Source organism: Canis lupus, chromosome 18 (genome assembly GCF_011100685.1).
Source record: "Canis lupus familiaris isolate Mischka breed German Shepherd chromosome 18, alternate assembly UU_Cfam_GSD_1.0, whole genome shotgun sequence".
Taxonomy (NCBI): Eukaryota; Metazoa; Chordata; class Mammalia; order Carnivora; family Canidae; genus Canis; species Canis lupus.
The window spans coordinates 19,832,004-19,848,944 of NC_049239.1; positions in this window are offsets into that span (position 1 = coordinate 19,832,004).

The following is a 16,941-nucleotide window of genomic DNA, read 5'->3' on the forward strand; positions in this document are numbered from 1 at the left end:
GTTTGCTTCAAATTTTAAGAAAGTTAACCTCTATTCCAGAAGAACATCACCCTTGAAATGCTGTAATGTGTTGGTGAAGCACCATCAGCTGTTCATCCCTGTGGGTTTTGTGTCTTAGAGCTGATCCTAAGCCACTAGACATTCCATTGAAAGTTTGTTCTGCGGTTGTTAGTTAGGTCTGTTAAAAACTTTATATGCCAACGTTAGCCTTTGGAACACACAATGAGAGGTCAGTCTGCACACGTCACTTACCTTGGACTTCTTGTAGTCATTGTGCTGTCTTTCAGACCAAATCCAAGTTCCCTGCTAATTCAGTACAGCTGGGCACTTTTGTCCAGTTTGCTGAGCACTCTGTTTCCATTTCTAATTCTTCTTAGCCTTTCTGCCTCCATCATTTTGATTTGTCATACTGACATCTGGTGGATGAGACATTCAGCTCCCAGATGCCTAATCACCAGGCTTCATTTGTTTGATCCACAGTGGGAAGTGATTTGACGAAGTGTTGAAGATTTGAATTTCTGGTTTCCTTTTCTTTCCCAAACCTTCACCAATTTTAACTAATCTTCTTCAACTTCCTGATAATTCTCAAATTTTCTCAAAAATGGGGTCATATAAAGGTACCTGGGTGGTGCAGTCAGTTAAGCCTTTGGTTGGGGTCATGATCTCGAAGTCCTGGGATCGTGCCCCACATGGGGTGCCATGCTCAGTGGAGAGCCTGCTTCTCCCTCTCCCTCTGCTACTCCTCCTGACTGTGTGTCTCTCTCTATCAAAGAAGTAAACAAAATCTTTTAAAAGAAACTGGGAAAAAAAAGAAACTGGGGTCATATTAACAATATCAATGTATATAAAATCACAAATTGTGCATATATGCAGGTATAAATTTTAATTTCTTGATTAATTTTGTGGATTTAGATAACCTCAGTGGTATTTAAGAGCAAATATATTATCATTTAGAGGAAAATCCAATATTTTCTTCAAAGGTGAATAAAGCTGAAACATAAGAATGGAAGTTATCTAACTAGTGAAAATCTGTAAAAATATACTTAGAGAACAAATTTTGTGAGTTCAGTTATATTTGTAGCAAACATTTGAAAATCATACACTTTTTGTCTTCTGACTAAAACTCCATGGGTAACCCATTGGTGCTTAACTAATTAATCCACAGTAAATGAAAAGATTTAAATTATCTTTATATTCTGATGGATTCTGAATTAGTATTTATCTTTGTTAACTTAAAGACTTATCTCAAGTTAAAGAATTAGGCATCAATAAATGAAGACTAATAAGATGTCTGCACAGAATACTGACAAAAGACCAATGGGGTTGTAGCTTCTCCAGAAAATGCATTTAATTAGATTTTATTTAAAAATATAGCATATCCTATGAGATTTATAATGTCTATTAAATAAACCATTTTAAGTGAAGTCACCTATGATTCCCAAACAAGCAATTAAAAAATGGGAAAATAAAAAAGCAAACAGCATACTCTTGAGAGTTTTTGATTATTAAATAAAAGACAGAATTACTTCATAAGACACAGAGAAGACTTAAATTTTGATATTCGGCAATAATAAAGACAATCAAGCAATGTGCCTGAGAAATAAGATATTCTTTAGTTGCTATTAAGTAGCGCAGTTTTATTTTCTCAACCAACAGTTTTAAATAAATTTTACAGAGAATGCAGTGGATTCATCAAATACAGTATATATAAAAACAGAAATAATCTATTGAAATAGGCATTTTCATAGATAGTAAACCGGGGGAGGGGGGAGCAAAATGGAATTTTTCTACATTGCAGATTGTCCCAACTCACAATCCTCGTTAAAATTGATACCATTCTTCTTTAATGAATTTTTCCTAATCCTTCTATTAGAGACTGCAAGCAAGTGCTAATATTTAAATGGGTGATTTTATAATTTTGTCTCGAAGTACTAACTGAGGTTTAAATAAATTTATAGTGGCATTACCTCAGAATACAATTTACTTATTTACTTCAACTTGCTTCAATTTGCAAGTGCTGATGTCGAAGAAGACAGATTAGTTCTAATTTGAAAAGACTTCTTAGTATAGCCTGTAAGAATTTTGACCAAATTATAACACTTTCTTTTATTTTAAGATTTTATTTATATATTTGAGAAAGAGAGATAGCAACAGAGAGCACCAATGGGGAGGAGAGGGAGAAGCAGACTCCTCACTAAGCCAGGAGCTTGATGCTGGGCTTAATCCCAGGCCCCTAGGGTCATGATCTGAGCCCAAGGCAGATGCTTAACCAACTGAGCCATCCAGGTGCCCCAGACTATAACACTTAGTTATAACACTTATAACTGTTTCATAAACACTTAGTCATTTGAAATTTTTGCTCTGATTACAGACTATTGAAAAATAGGCCAGTTTAGATACTTGTTTTACTGTCTTATATTTATAGTATCTATATAAATGTTTTATTTATATTAATTTATATATATTTAAAATAATACTTGCATATAGTATTTATAAAAAAAATCTGAAAACTTAGAACATAAATAAAACTATTCACTAAATTCTTCCTAAGTGGTCTTGCTGAAAATAATATTTACATTGACCACTTTCTGACCATTGTATTCCTGGAAGTCCCTTCACCAAGGGTTTCTTAGCTACCTAAAGGTGCAAGATAACTATTATTGCCGAACATCTTTGATATACATCATTGTCTCTCATCTTAATTTTGAATTCTGTGGTCTATTGGGCAGTGTAGTTGGTTTGTCTGTAATTTCATTTGTTTTGCTGAAATATTAATATTAATGAATATAAATAAACTTACAAAATATGTAATATTAATGTATGTAAAAAATCCCCAAGGAACTATGTTTAGAGAAAAATAGATTCCTAGGCACCATGCCCAGAGATGGTAATACATTAGTTCTGGAGGTGCCCAAGGATTCTGCATTTTAATATGTATTCCAGGTGATTGTGATGTAGGTGCACAGGCAAAATTTTAGGGAAATTGTGGATACTTAGGAAGTATAGAAAGAAGTTGGACAAGGGAAATACGTTAAATAATGTGTTTGTTTTGTGGTCAGTGGTTCTCAAATGTTCATAGTGGAGAGTTGTTCTGTTCATCACCTGGAACTCTACAATTAATGGAAATGTGAGCATTTAGAGCAACTATAATTTGTGAGAAAAAGAGGGACTATCGCTGATTTTCCTTGGCCAGAGAGTCTCAGAGGTATTTCAAAGGGCAAAAGAGTTTAGTTGCAATCATCAGCTTCTGATTGGCATGTTAGAGCTGGTGCAATAGGCCATTAATCTTAGTGAAGTGAGCATTTTGCCAGATGCAGCTCTCTTTTCCCATTTCAATCTGTTAGTATCTCTGCATAGCCTGGTCAGGAATTGCAAGTACAGCAGCTTGGATGGTTGAAGGGAGTGATACAGTCACCATATAGGAAACTAGGGGCATGAGTGAACACTGTTGATTGACCAAGTTTAATATGCAAAAATTTGCTATTACAGAACATTTTGAGGTACAAAGAGAAAAGAACGAAGTCTTGGAAGGCAATTGAGCTTAGAATTAAATTGTCGTTTTGTCTGTTACAGACATTCTTTCCTCAACTTACATATTCTCAAAGTCTCAATGCACCTGTGAAATGGGGAAAATAATGTTTATAATGTTAGTTTGAGGATCAAGAGATAAAAACATTGAAAAATTTTTAGTGTCTGGAAAAAGATGCATGCATATATACATGTGTTTTTTCCTTTCTTGCCTCAATCTGTTTGTTATGATCACATTTTGAATCTCTTTTTTCAGTTTCAGCTTATATGTTTGTTTCTCTTCACTCCCTTTTAAAAAAATCAAATATTTCTGTATTTCCCAAAGTGATACAGACTGATCAGAATACAAAAGGAAATTAAGGGGATCCCTGGGTGGCTCAGCGGTTTAGCGCCTGCCTTTGGCCCAGAGCGTGATCCTGGAGTCCCGGGATCGAGTCCCGCATTGGGCTTCTGGTGTGGAACCTGCTTCTCCCTCTGCCTATGTCTCTCTCTCTCTCTCTGTCTATCATGAATGAATAAATAAAATCTTAAAAAAACAAACAAAAGGAAATTAGATTCTAGTCTGTTATAAAAAGGAATATTTTTGATACTTGTTTTCTTTATTAAACAATATTTATTTTTCCTTTTGATCACATTTGAAGCAAACATTCAAATAAGCCCAGTTGTCTTTTATAACTACTGAGTATTGTTAATTTTATGTGGATCATACTAGAAAATCATAACATACACATAAATATAATTTTACTTTTTTTGCTGAGCAACACATGTGTTATAATAGGTAACTTTCTAGATGTACTTATTTTTATAAGATTAAGCCCCACTATCTCACTAATCAGTTTTATTTTGAGACTTTTCACTTGGAGTTTCTTTAGTTTGAAATAACTTAGGTTTCTTTTTTTTGTTTTAGTTATAAATATCCTTTTTGTAGATGATCTTATTCTGTTACGTGTTGGTCAGAGCTATTTAATAACCACTATAGAGAATGTCACTAAAAACTACCCAGAAATATTGGCTAGTTCAGAATGAAAACTAAATTGTTAGAAGTTTATAGTATGAAAGTTAACTTTAATACAAATCATACCCTAAGAGACAAAGTTTGAAGTGTAGTGAGTATATCTTAAATCATTGTCAAGTGAATTTGGTTACTGACACGGACAAAGGTCTTTATCCAAAGACAATTTCAGTTTGTTAAATTGTCCTACAAAATTGAGTACCCACATTATGCTATGATGAGTTTCCAGTATATCCTTAATACATGGAGACTATCTAAAAGATAATCATCTGATATGATGCCATGTAAAGCACTTCAGGCATTAATGAACAACTACAATTATAAACTAGCTTGATGATTTGGAATTCCATTTTTAAAAATATTTATTTGTTTGTTTGTTAATTTATTTATATATTTATTTATTTATTTGAGAGAGAGAAAGAGTTGGGGGGGAGGGCAAGGCAAAGGAAAGGGAGAGAATAAGCAGACTCCTTTCTGAGCATGGAGCCCTATGTGGAGCTTAATCCCATGACCCCAAGATCATAACTTGAGCCAAAATCAAATCTGAACACTGAATTGATTGAGCCACCCAGGCAGCCCTGAAATTCCGTTTTAACTCTTTAATGCAGTTTAAATACTCTCAATTTAAAATAAATCATCATTTAAAGTTAAAATAAATGTTAGAATATCTAAAATAGATTCTATAATGAAAAGATCTAAACTACAGTACTGAAATGAAAATTCTTTGGTCTATCTTCAGAATGCACAAAATAACACAATAGCTGTGACTGAAATTATAATACAGATTTTAAAGCACCAAGATAGGAATCAAAATTTAAATAACAGCAGTTTAGAGTACAAAATCACAGTGCACAGAAAATCAGAAGCAAGCTGTGGTATTACAAAAATATCTCTTTTTTTCTTAATCTGGAAGCAATTTTTGTTATGATGTATCATTTTATCAACTGTTGGCAGTTCACAGACCCATGATTCCATGTTTCATCTTCTGTGATTGGTCAGAGTTTATGAAAAAGACACAGAAAACACAAAGAGATCAATGTTGATTGACCACTGATCACTTGTTTGTTTCTCACCACCCACCACGCACACACGGCTACCATGCTTGCCAGTGACAGGCCATCGACTGACTCTGTGTCTGAAACCTGCTCCTGCCCTGATGATTGCTCACACTGCCTGGTGATTCTGATGTGAGTCCCGGCTCTGACTCCAACTCTTAGCGGGCTTCCGACCCTCTGGCAGGGACATCTGACAGCACCTGAGCCCAGCTTGTGCCAATATATCTGACATGTTCAGAGCCAGCTTCTGGCTGGTGAATCTGCCATTTAAATGACAGGCTTTTGTACACATTAGGAAATTAAACACAGGACTTCTCAGCAGTGTTGCTTCATTTAAAACAAAATATTAAAAAAAAAAAAAAAACTGTGAAATCTGGTTAGGTCCAAGTAGGTAAAAGACCTTGTCTGAACAGTGATTTCTTTAAGCAAATAGATATGCATTTATTATATTTGTATTCTCTATAATAAATTCTCTAGTCCCCAAGTTTAAAAAACATTCACAGCAAGGGTGCCTGGGTGGCTCAGTTGGTTAAGTGTCTGCCTTTGGCTTAGGTCATGATCCCAGGGTCTTGGGATAGAGCCCTGTGTCTGGCTTCCTGCCCAGTGGGGTGTCTGCTTCTCCCTCTCCCACTCTCCCTGCTTGTGCTCAATCTCTCTCTGCCAAATAAATAAAATCTTGAAAGAAAAATTCACAGCAAAGGACATTAATTTTAAAAACCTGCTAAGAATGGTTCTTTCTTTTGTTTTTTCTGCATTCATGGTCACCAGCTCTAAAATGTCTGCCCAAATTTTCAGGCCACTGTAAGAAGTGATACAATCCCTGGCTATCATATGAATTGTGTTGATGGAGGGATGGCTAGTGACCAAAAATGGTAGGAAGTTAAAATAAATAAATTTGTGAAATATTTCACCATGAAATTTCTTTAATAACATAAAATATTTTTCATTCTTTTTTAACCTGGAAAATTAGTAATCAAAAAAAAGTGTGACTTTATGTGATTTGTTAATAATCTAATTCAAGGGATCCCTGGGTGGCGCAGCGGTTTGGCGCCTGCCTTTGGCCCAGGGCGCGATCCTGGAGACCGGGGATCTAGTCCCACGTCGGGCTCCCAGTGCATGGAGCCTGCTTCTCCCTCTGCCTGTGTCTCTGCCTCTCTCTCTCTCTGTGACTATCATAAATAAATAAAAAATTAAAAAAAAATGTAATTCAACAATTTATATATATTTTATCGTACATGTTCATTTTCAGTATTTGTGCATGTAAGATCATAAATATATTTATTTAGTCAATTCTGCTTTATCTTATATAATATTTATGTAAGAATTTTAGGCAAATGTAAACTATAATGTAGTTCTTCTAATGTCAAAATGTAATATTTGATTTAAAATATTAAATTAAAAAAAATATTAAATTGATTTAACATACCTAAAAGATAAATGAAAATATTTGCCATTCTTTCTTGAACCTAAAGGTGACATTGAAAAATACTTATAGATGTTAATTAAGAGGAACGCAGTGAATAAAGTTAAAATAATGTAGGCATTAGCTAAAGTAGTTAAATGGTTGCAAGTCAGCTGCAGAGAATATTGTGTATATCTACATTTTCTTCATTTTAAGAACAAGAACTTAACTTGGTTGCATGAACATAAGGCCTCAGGGATATCATTTTAGTGTCACTTCATGTCAAGCCTGTACATTAAAACCAATGTTCTAAATATTCTAACCCATTCGAGCAAAAAACACTCGCCAAAATAAAAGGCAATGTAGTTGTACTTTACAGTAGTTTCAAAGTAACAACCATCCAAGGTTAGTCATGTGAATATTTAGAATAAATGAAAAAGTAATGAAATGGAAATGTGTAGAGAAACAGAACTCTGAATATCCTTAAATGTGTATAAATAATAGTCAATTTGTAAATAACATAGATTCATGTATCTGCTGACAACTAATATTTTTAGTTGGTAGAAAAAGAAAGCACAATCTTAATATACGATTAAGTTTCTTCTGTTTTTTTTTGTCCCCCTTTTGTTTTGTTTTAAATTTCTCCCCTAGATCTGTTTTGGTAGAAAGAAGATGAGTGATTCTACTGAACATCTGTAATACCCAGCTGCACATGGCATTTGGGTAAGATTTGATTGATGGCGTACTTGAATGTAGATTTACAAATGTGGCCCAAGGCCAGTTTCCCCTTATTTTGACAATGAGACACTGTAATTCTTAATATTAAGTGTTTACTGGAATGAGGAACAAAAATGCAGTTTCTAGTAACATGCAGAGAATAGGAATTGGTAAATTAATCAGTGTTACTACCCACCCATAGGTCCCAAAGCTTATAACAGATATTCCACCCATGAAATGGCAGCTACTCATTAGTGTGGAACAATTGCCTTAATACAGCCCGATAGTGCTATTATGCTGGTGCTGCCAATTGGATACTCTCAAAAGTTCTGTTTCATCTATTAATCCCATGTGTTTTTTTGTTTTTTCCTAGAAGTTTAGGTTCTCTCTTTGTTAAATTCAAAACCACATGCTAAGATGGAGGAATATATCTGTTTGATTAGAAGCTCCTAAGAGAGCACGTCAAAAACCTTACGGTCTGAAAAATGTTTATGAGTCTGAGAACTGCTACAGAGTATTAAGCAGATATTTTTAGCATTGCCTAAAATCTGTACTTTGTCTACATAAGAAAGATAAGAAACCTTGTGAGGGATCCCTGGGTGGCGCAGCGGTTTGGCGCCTGCCTTTGGCCCGGGGCGCGATCCTGGAGACCCGGGATCGAATCCCACGTCGGGCTCCCGGTGCATGGAGCCTGCTTCTCCCTCTGCCTGTGTCTCTGCCTCTCTCTCTCTCTCTCTGTGACTATCATAAATAAATAAAAATTAAAAAAAAAAAAAAAAAAAAAAAAAAAAAAGAAACCTTGTGAATTACATTTTTAGACCCACTTGAAATAAACTGGAGAGATTGCAACTAATATCTTGTACTTTGTCATTGTCAGGTAGGGAAAGGTGAAGTCCATGTTACTATCTGAAATCTCTGGAGTTTTGGAAATTTGCTTTTACTTTTGTCATAGAAAGTTTTTCCTGTCTATGGAGCAAAATTCCTATCACATAAGTCAATCAATCAATCAATCAATCAATCAATCAATTAATTTGTTTCGAGAGCATGCATGAGCCAGACTGGGGGGGTACGGAGGGAGAGGGAGAGAATCGTAAGTAAACTCTGTGCTCAGCATGGAATCTGACTTGGAACTCCATCTCAGGACCCTGAGATCATGACAAACCAAAATCAAGAGTCGGAGGCTTAATTGATTGAGCCTTGCAGGTGCCCCAATAATTTCTTTTTTTAAAAGATTAGCTTTTATTAGGACTATTATTTATTGGACAGGAGAAAAATGGTATTCTTAACAACTATATTTATGTCAATAATGGCCCATATTCTTCATCATTATTTTGGTTTGTATCCTAATATTGTCAAGGATACCTCTTAGTTCTCATCAACAAGTGACTCATTATTTTTCCTAGGTGTTCTCTCTGGCAGTTTACTTTATTGGACATATTTTGCTATTCTTATTTCCAGTTTATCTTACTTTTTTATGCTGCTTAATAATATTGATTATAGTAATGATATAACTTCTCAGTTGCGTAGTTCTTTTGAACAAAGTGTTTTTTAAGAAGTTATTTAAAATTAGTATTATAACAATTGTGTAAAATATATAGGATTAGACTGTTTATTCAAATTAGCCCCATAACGGAATCAAGTTTACCAGCTAAATAGTAAGTAGTAACAGAGCTGGAGTTTGAACCCTGAAGGCATAACTCGAAGCTCAGAGAATTTTCCATGCTCACTTTTGTTGTTACTGACTTCCAAAACATGCTTCATATTCCTTTTCTACTTACTTATAGTATATTATATAACTTTACTAAATATATACTAGAAGTTCTATTAATCATCAAATCTGATCAGAGAAACTGATCAAAATTTTTATGAAATTAGACTCTAAGATTCATTGTCTATAAATAGAAATATACATAAACTGATGAAACATAATCATTGTTATTAAAAAGTAAGAGAAAGGAAAAAATCTAGGGTAACTCAATTATATTACTTCAAATTCTAATTGACAACAGAAATAACTTTTAGACATTAAAAAGAAAGGCATAAAATGCCAACATTTACTTAGAGTAATAAAGCTGAAATGCAAAATCCCAGTATGCTATATAAGATAAAGGTACTAAGCAAAATAATAATAATAATAATAATAGTAATAATAATAATAAATATGTACTCCTAAACATAGAAGGACATTTAAGAATGCCTATTTTTTAAGAGTCCCCAAAAGCATATAGGATGAAAGCGAATAATGGTAATGCACATAATTATCTCATTTGGTAGTCCAATAAAATGTTTTTTAAAATTAACAACAATCATGAATAAAGGTGAATAATATGATGTAGAATAAGTAAACCTAGTAATATTTGCTGCAATTATTTTTTTTGCTGCAATTATTTTTTATGAAGTTTTTCTAACTTGTTCTCATGGAGAAGTGAAAACAAAACTGTTTCCAGAATAATGTAATTGTATGGACCCTGAATAAGAAAAAAGAAATCTGTGTAATAGTAAAACAAATTTACGTATTAAGTAAAGGTTAAAAAAATACATATCAGATACTGAGATAAAATACCTTCTAGTCTTGCACTTGAAAAATACCAAGCTTATTTTATTGTAATTACTTTTTGTAGGCCCATTGCTTCCACATTTCAGTTATCATGATAATGCTAATTGTATAGCATCCATCATAAATGCAAAAGGGCAAACACCATGGTCCATTTGAAAAAGAGAGTTCAATAATTTACGGGAAAAAAAACCCCAAACCTGAAGCTTATTTACGCCTTATGTAGAATTCTTTACTCTTAATCACAAAACCATTTTGTTCATCCCCTCAATCTGAGACACTGAAAATACAGAATTTTGTGTTGTTTCCAATTAAGCTTTGAAAATTTTAAAAACACTGGTAAGTAATTATAAATGACTGAGATGTTCTAAGTTTGCAGTAGGAACACTTGATATGTTCTAAAATTATCTATAGATAGATTGTTCACATCAGTAATGTTCACTTTCTGATTTAAAAATTGCTTCCAAAAGTTGGAATTTGAATTGTAGCCTACATCAATCAAGACAACTGAGAAAATTGATTTATTAACAATATCATTTCATCATGACATTTTCTGAGAAAATTGATTTATTAACAATATCATTTCATCATGACATTTTCTCTTTTTGTCTTAATCCAGGATTAAGAAAACAGAATAATGAGTCATTGATAAGTGTTAGTTAACTTAGAGATGCAATACTCTCTAGCAGGAGGCTTGCTTTTCTTAGTGTGTAAGGGAGATTTCTTAGGACCTCACATTGAAATTCCTAAGTTGATAAAAGTTATAATTCAGGTTCTCTGTCTACAGAGTATCGGTCCCACTTCTAACACCAGAACCATAATTATAGAACCTTTGTAATTTTTTTTTCCTAGCATCATAAAAAAACTGGGCCTTGACATAGGGAGCTGGTACATGGCTCATAATATGATTTTTCTTCCTTTTCCTTCATGGGAAATATTTACCCCATGATATTTTAACATAATATAATAAATGATCATCAACATAAACATAACTCAGCTGGATAGCTACTATTTTCTTCTGAAATGTTATTGTCAGTAACATTTTTCTCCCCTTGCATTTATTTTCTTCATTCCCAGAGAATCAAGAACATAACTATGTAATATGCATTTGAATAGGACTCATGCTGTTAAGTGCCAAAGAATGTACAAATCTGTATACATTTGCCTCAATTAAAATTGCTTTGGAAATATTTCATATATATAAAAGATGAGTCGAATGCTACAGTACCACATAGTATCCAGCGTACACAGCCAACATCACTACCTGTTACCTATTTCTTGAACCTTTCTGAAACAAAACCTTACTTATTTTTTTTCCCTTGCTCTTCTCTCTGCTTCTCCCTTCCTTCTCTCATTTCTTCCATTAAATGTTTTTCTAACATATCCCTTTTTCTGTTAAGGAGGTCATTAAATAGTTCTTCTCTCCTATTACTAAATTTTATCTTTCAGGAGTCACCTTAAGGAGAAATATATCAAATACATATATTTTAATGTACAGGCTCTTAGGTAGTATGTGGAGGGTAGAAAACACAGGAGATAGTCTGGGTTTTCACTGCCTCTTGCTTTTATCAGTGAACCGTCACTAGCTTTGACCAAGCTATTCTCACTTATTTAATTATTTCTTGAAATTCAAAGACTTTGTTCTTAAAAAAAAAGTTACCATCTCTATGTAAGTTTTGCTCCTTGAAATATGCGAGTTACTTTCTAAGTAGTGGTGTCTTTGGTATGACTATAACTCAAAAATAGAATCTAGGTTATGTAGAATATCTTAGGTAAAGAAAGTGGCTAGTTTTGGCTCCAGCCAAATTTTCTATCTTTGTTTTCATATTCTGTATCTAGAAAGAAAACAAAGCCTTCAGCAAGAAATCTGTTTCGTGGGTGTCAGCACCCTGAGAGCCAAAATGGTTACAAGCTGTTCAGAAGCTTCAAGCCTACCCATGAATACCTTCCCCAACACTCCGGTCAGTCCCAATCTGCAGAATCATGTGCAATAGGCTGAGTGTGGGGACTGCTCATTCACAGTCAAAAAAAGTGTCATTGTTGTTGTTTTTCTGTTCATATTCAGTCTCAAATGACTAAAGAATCAAAAATAGCTAAGTGGGACTATAAGAAACAGAACTTCTAGGTATTAGTTGCAGCTGTGCCAGTAAATAATTCTATAATAGGGCACATGCCACTTTAACCATGCTGGCCCTCACATTTCTCACGTGCCAAATTAGAGATATTCCTCTTGATTAAAATATATGATATGAAATTTTAGAGGCAGAAAGCCATTTCTTTTTCTTCTGTGACTAAATTTATAGTGAGATGGGCCTAAGGGAAAATCCTGCCTTTGCTAGGGAACCACACTGTTATTTTTTTTTTTTTAAATTTTTTTAAATTTATTTATGATAGTCACAGAGAGAGAAAGAGGGAGAGGCAGAGACATAGGCAGAGGGAGAAGCAGGCTCCATGCACCGAGAGCCCGATGTGGGATTCGATCCCGGGTCTCCAGGATCGCGCCCTGGGCCAAAGGCAGGCGCCAAACCGCTGCGCCACCCAGGGATCCCCCACACTGTTATTTAACGCACAACTACCCCACTCCTTTAGCCGCCACCAAAGCTGCTATAAAACTTAGTTTGTATGGCCAATTCTCTCTCACTCTGGAACATTTGTTTCTGATCACAACTGATTGGATCATGGATAGATATCTAACCCAAGAACCGTCAATCCATATCTGTGGCAGTGGCCCTGATGGCCCAAAGAAAAAAGAGAAACTATGTGGATTGATTTTTGTCTAAGAATATAACAAGAGACTGGCACAATTAGAAATTCTTGAAGCTAGGGTGCCTGAGTGGCTCAGTTGGTTAAGCATCTGCCTTCAACTCAGGATATGATTGCAGGGACCTGGGATGTATCCCCGAGTTGGGCTCCCTGCTCAGCAAGGAGGCTGCTTCTCCCTCTCCCTCTCCCTCTCCCTCTCCCTCTCCCTCTGCCCCTCACCCCCTCACCCACCTCACACTGGCACTCACCCAAGACACACTCTCTCTCTCTCTCAAATGTGTAAATAAAATCTAAAGAAAGAAAAAAAGAAATTGTTGAAGGTAAAAGATTGTGAAAAGGATCATGGTGACTAGGCCCAAATGTATTAGGAAACAGAATATGAATAAGATTAGGAAGCAGCAATCCTGCTAGATAAATCTACGAGATATACGGAAAAACAGAAAGTAGACAGATTGTAAGTAATAATGGAGAGCACAAAAAAAATAGATGTCCATTTGCCTGTACTAGGATCCTCTTTACTACTCTTCCTGTGTCCCAATTGTTCACTTTCTATGGATCTCTTTGTGGATATGCTTATCATAAATCTCATATTACTTGAGTCTGCTAAATAAAGTTCCAATCTTCAACCCAAAGACCTTACATGAAGAAAATCATTACATGATGTGTAAATAGCAGAATGACTTCATAGTCCCATATGTTGTTTACATTTTAGAAGGGAATCTTGTTAGCTTCAGTATGTTTACAATTGGAGGAGTATTTAGAAGACATTTTGAAATTTTAAATAATTCCCCACCAGTATTACCTATCCAGATCCCAGCCTCTCATATCCTCAATAACAGCAACAAACTGAACAAGAAATCCTCTTCACAATACTATTTTCAACCAAAGCAATATGGTATTTATATTGTCTTCTAGAACTTGTTGATTTGATTAATACATTTCCATGTACTTCCATTATACAAAATGAACATGTACTCTATTAAATTTCATCTTCATGATCAAGATGCTACATATTAATAAATATCTATTTTTTTCCATTTTCGCCATGCCTAACCTTTAAATTAAATTTACCCAGATGAGAGTATAAATCAAAGAAAGACCATAAAAGCTTAGGTAAGAAATTTTTTAAAATCATTTTTATTATTTTTTAAAAGAAAGCCATCCTTTCTACACTGCATTGCATCAGGGCCTTAAAAATTAATGATGTTTGACAAACAACATTGAATTTTTTTATTTTAGAAAACAAGTAACATATACAAGATAATATAAGAGATGGATTTAAGAAGAAGCCTAGTTGGTTCAAATGAGGAAAAATATACCAGTGTAGACTTGGCATTATATATGCAGACATAAAAAGCAGAGATTGAAGCAGGGCCTAGAGTTTACTTGGAGAAGATTCTTGACCTTGTTCAGTTTCCACCGATATTCTCTGCTCCAAACTAAAATAAACAGAATTTATATTTTGTTATGCAAATATAGTTTACATACAAGCACTCCAGTTTCCCCTCAATGCTTTGTTGTTAGATTTTCCTTCCTAAGGAGAATACCTGATGTTGCCACCAAGCCCAGACAGAAAGCATGTCTGAGAATCGCCTGGGAACTGCTCTGGACCACATTTTGCAGTACATGAGGTGTTTTTCAGTTGTCCTCATTTCCCTTTTTGTCCACCTCTCCCTTGGCTTCCTTCCTCCCTCCTTTTCCTTATCACTTAGACTTTCCCCCCCACCTAGATTATTAAAATTTGCCTAATGAAATTACTTCTATCATATACAATTAGGTCCTAAAGCATCAATTAATTGGTCAGATAAATGAATAAGGTTACTTTTTTCTCAAGTGACCACTGTTTCCTTAAAAAAGAGTTATCTTTTTGGTCAGATCCATGCATGACTCCATCATAAAGGATTGTGATAAGTTTTAAATCACAGAATTTTCAAGCTATATATTCTGTTTACTAACGTGCTCTAAAAATAAATAGTAGCCCCAAAAGAAATAGCCTGTCATTTGAGCTTTGAAGTATAAGATTCAAATGGAATCATATCCCATACACAATCATATTCCTGGACAGCTTTGCCCTGAGATTTGTTACTCACAATTTCTGTGCCCTGCTACGTATCACAACAAGGGTAATAACTGCAGGCTGCATTTCTCACACTCCACATCACCTGGTTGCCTCCCATCTGGGTTTGGTCAATGGCAGACACTGGCAGGAAAGTAGACCATGAATGAAAGGGAAAATCCAGGGTATGTGCCTCCATCTCTGTCTGTCTAATGTGGTGTCTTCAATGACAACTCCTCTTCCTCCAAGCCTCCAGGGGCCTCCAGAAAGGCCCTCCCTCCATGGTTCCAACTTCCCCCAGCTGATTCTGATCCTTGAACCACCTCTTGCATTTGTGACCTAGGTCTATGTCGTAATAGTTTTCTGGTTTTTAATCTCTGAGTCACCCCTACAGATTTCCTGTTTTGTGTTTCAGTTCTTTCATTACCTGTGTAACCAGGTCCTTACATTAAATACCCTCTGATTATAACATCAGGTGGTATCCTGATTGGGCTCTTTGAAGGATGTGAAGTCCTAGAGATAACAATATTTAGTATCACACATACTTTCCTGAAAGTTATTTGTTCCATAAATTGGCTCTGGCTATTAAAATTTTCAAATAAATGTGAGATGGGCAAAGATGATGAGACTTCAGTTTATACAGTTGCTCCTCTAATTTATTTGTCTGAAAACTGCCAGATGGGAAGATCTACCAAATACCCATTTGTTATATTGTCAATCTGAGAAAACAAAGCAATTAAATCCCTTCACAGGAAAAGTAGTGCTTTTTTTTGTTTTTTGACACCAACTTATTTTTTATTATGAGTGATGATCAAATAAGTAAAAGGAGCAAATGGCTAATGGAACAATTGGATAATAGAATGTCAATTTCTCTTAATGCTTGACTTGACATTATTTAATTTAATTTAACAAATATTTATTGAACAACTAGTCTGTGGCAAGTGTGTGCTCAGCCTAAGGACAGAATAACGAGTAAGGCACAAAACTTGCCCTATAGGACTTTAGCTTCATATGGGAGACATATGTATAAACAAATAAATATTAAATACTTAGTAATTAAGAAAAATGCAAGTTGCCAATATCGACCAGAGAAAGAAGTACAAACTTTCGGTGAGGGATGTATAAGGGGTTAACCAGAAAAGGTTTTCTGAAGAGGTAATGCGATAGTTAATTTATATGTCAATGTGAGTAGTTCACAGGATGCCCAGATATCTGGTTAAATATTATTTCTGGGTGTAAAGTGATTCTGGAAAAGATTAACATTTAAATTGGTAAACTGAATAAAGCAGATTGTCCTCCTCAGTATGGATGGGTATCATTCAATCCATTGAAAGCCTGAATAGGAAAACAGGTGGAAGAAGCAGAGCTTTGCCCTCTGACTGTTGAGCCGGAATGTTGATCATCTCCAGCCCTCAATGCTCCTGATTCTCAGGACTTTGGACTCTGACTGGAATCTACATCATTAATTTTCCTGTTCTCAAATCTTCAAAGTACACCACCAGCTTTTCTGGGTCTCCAATTTGTAGACAGCCAATCGTGGGACTTGTTAGCCTCCAAGATATCATGAACCTCATTGTATGTAGAACAAATAAATAGGTGAAGAAATAAATAATAAATAAAATTAGATAAATGGAGGAAAGATAGGTACTTAGATATGTACAAATATTAGAAACAGAATAGGATATAGTAATGTATGTAAGTTATATTTAATAAATCATGTACTAATTACATAATTATGTATAGTATATTAATTATAAATTATGCATATATATTTTTTCCTCTTGAGAACCCTAAGTAATAAAGGAAACATCCAGGTAATATATTAAAGGACCAATATCATTCCAAGCCAAGAGC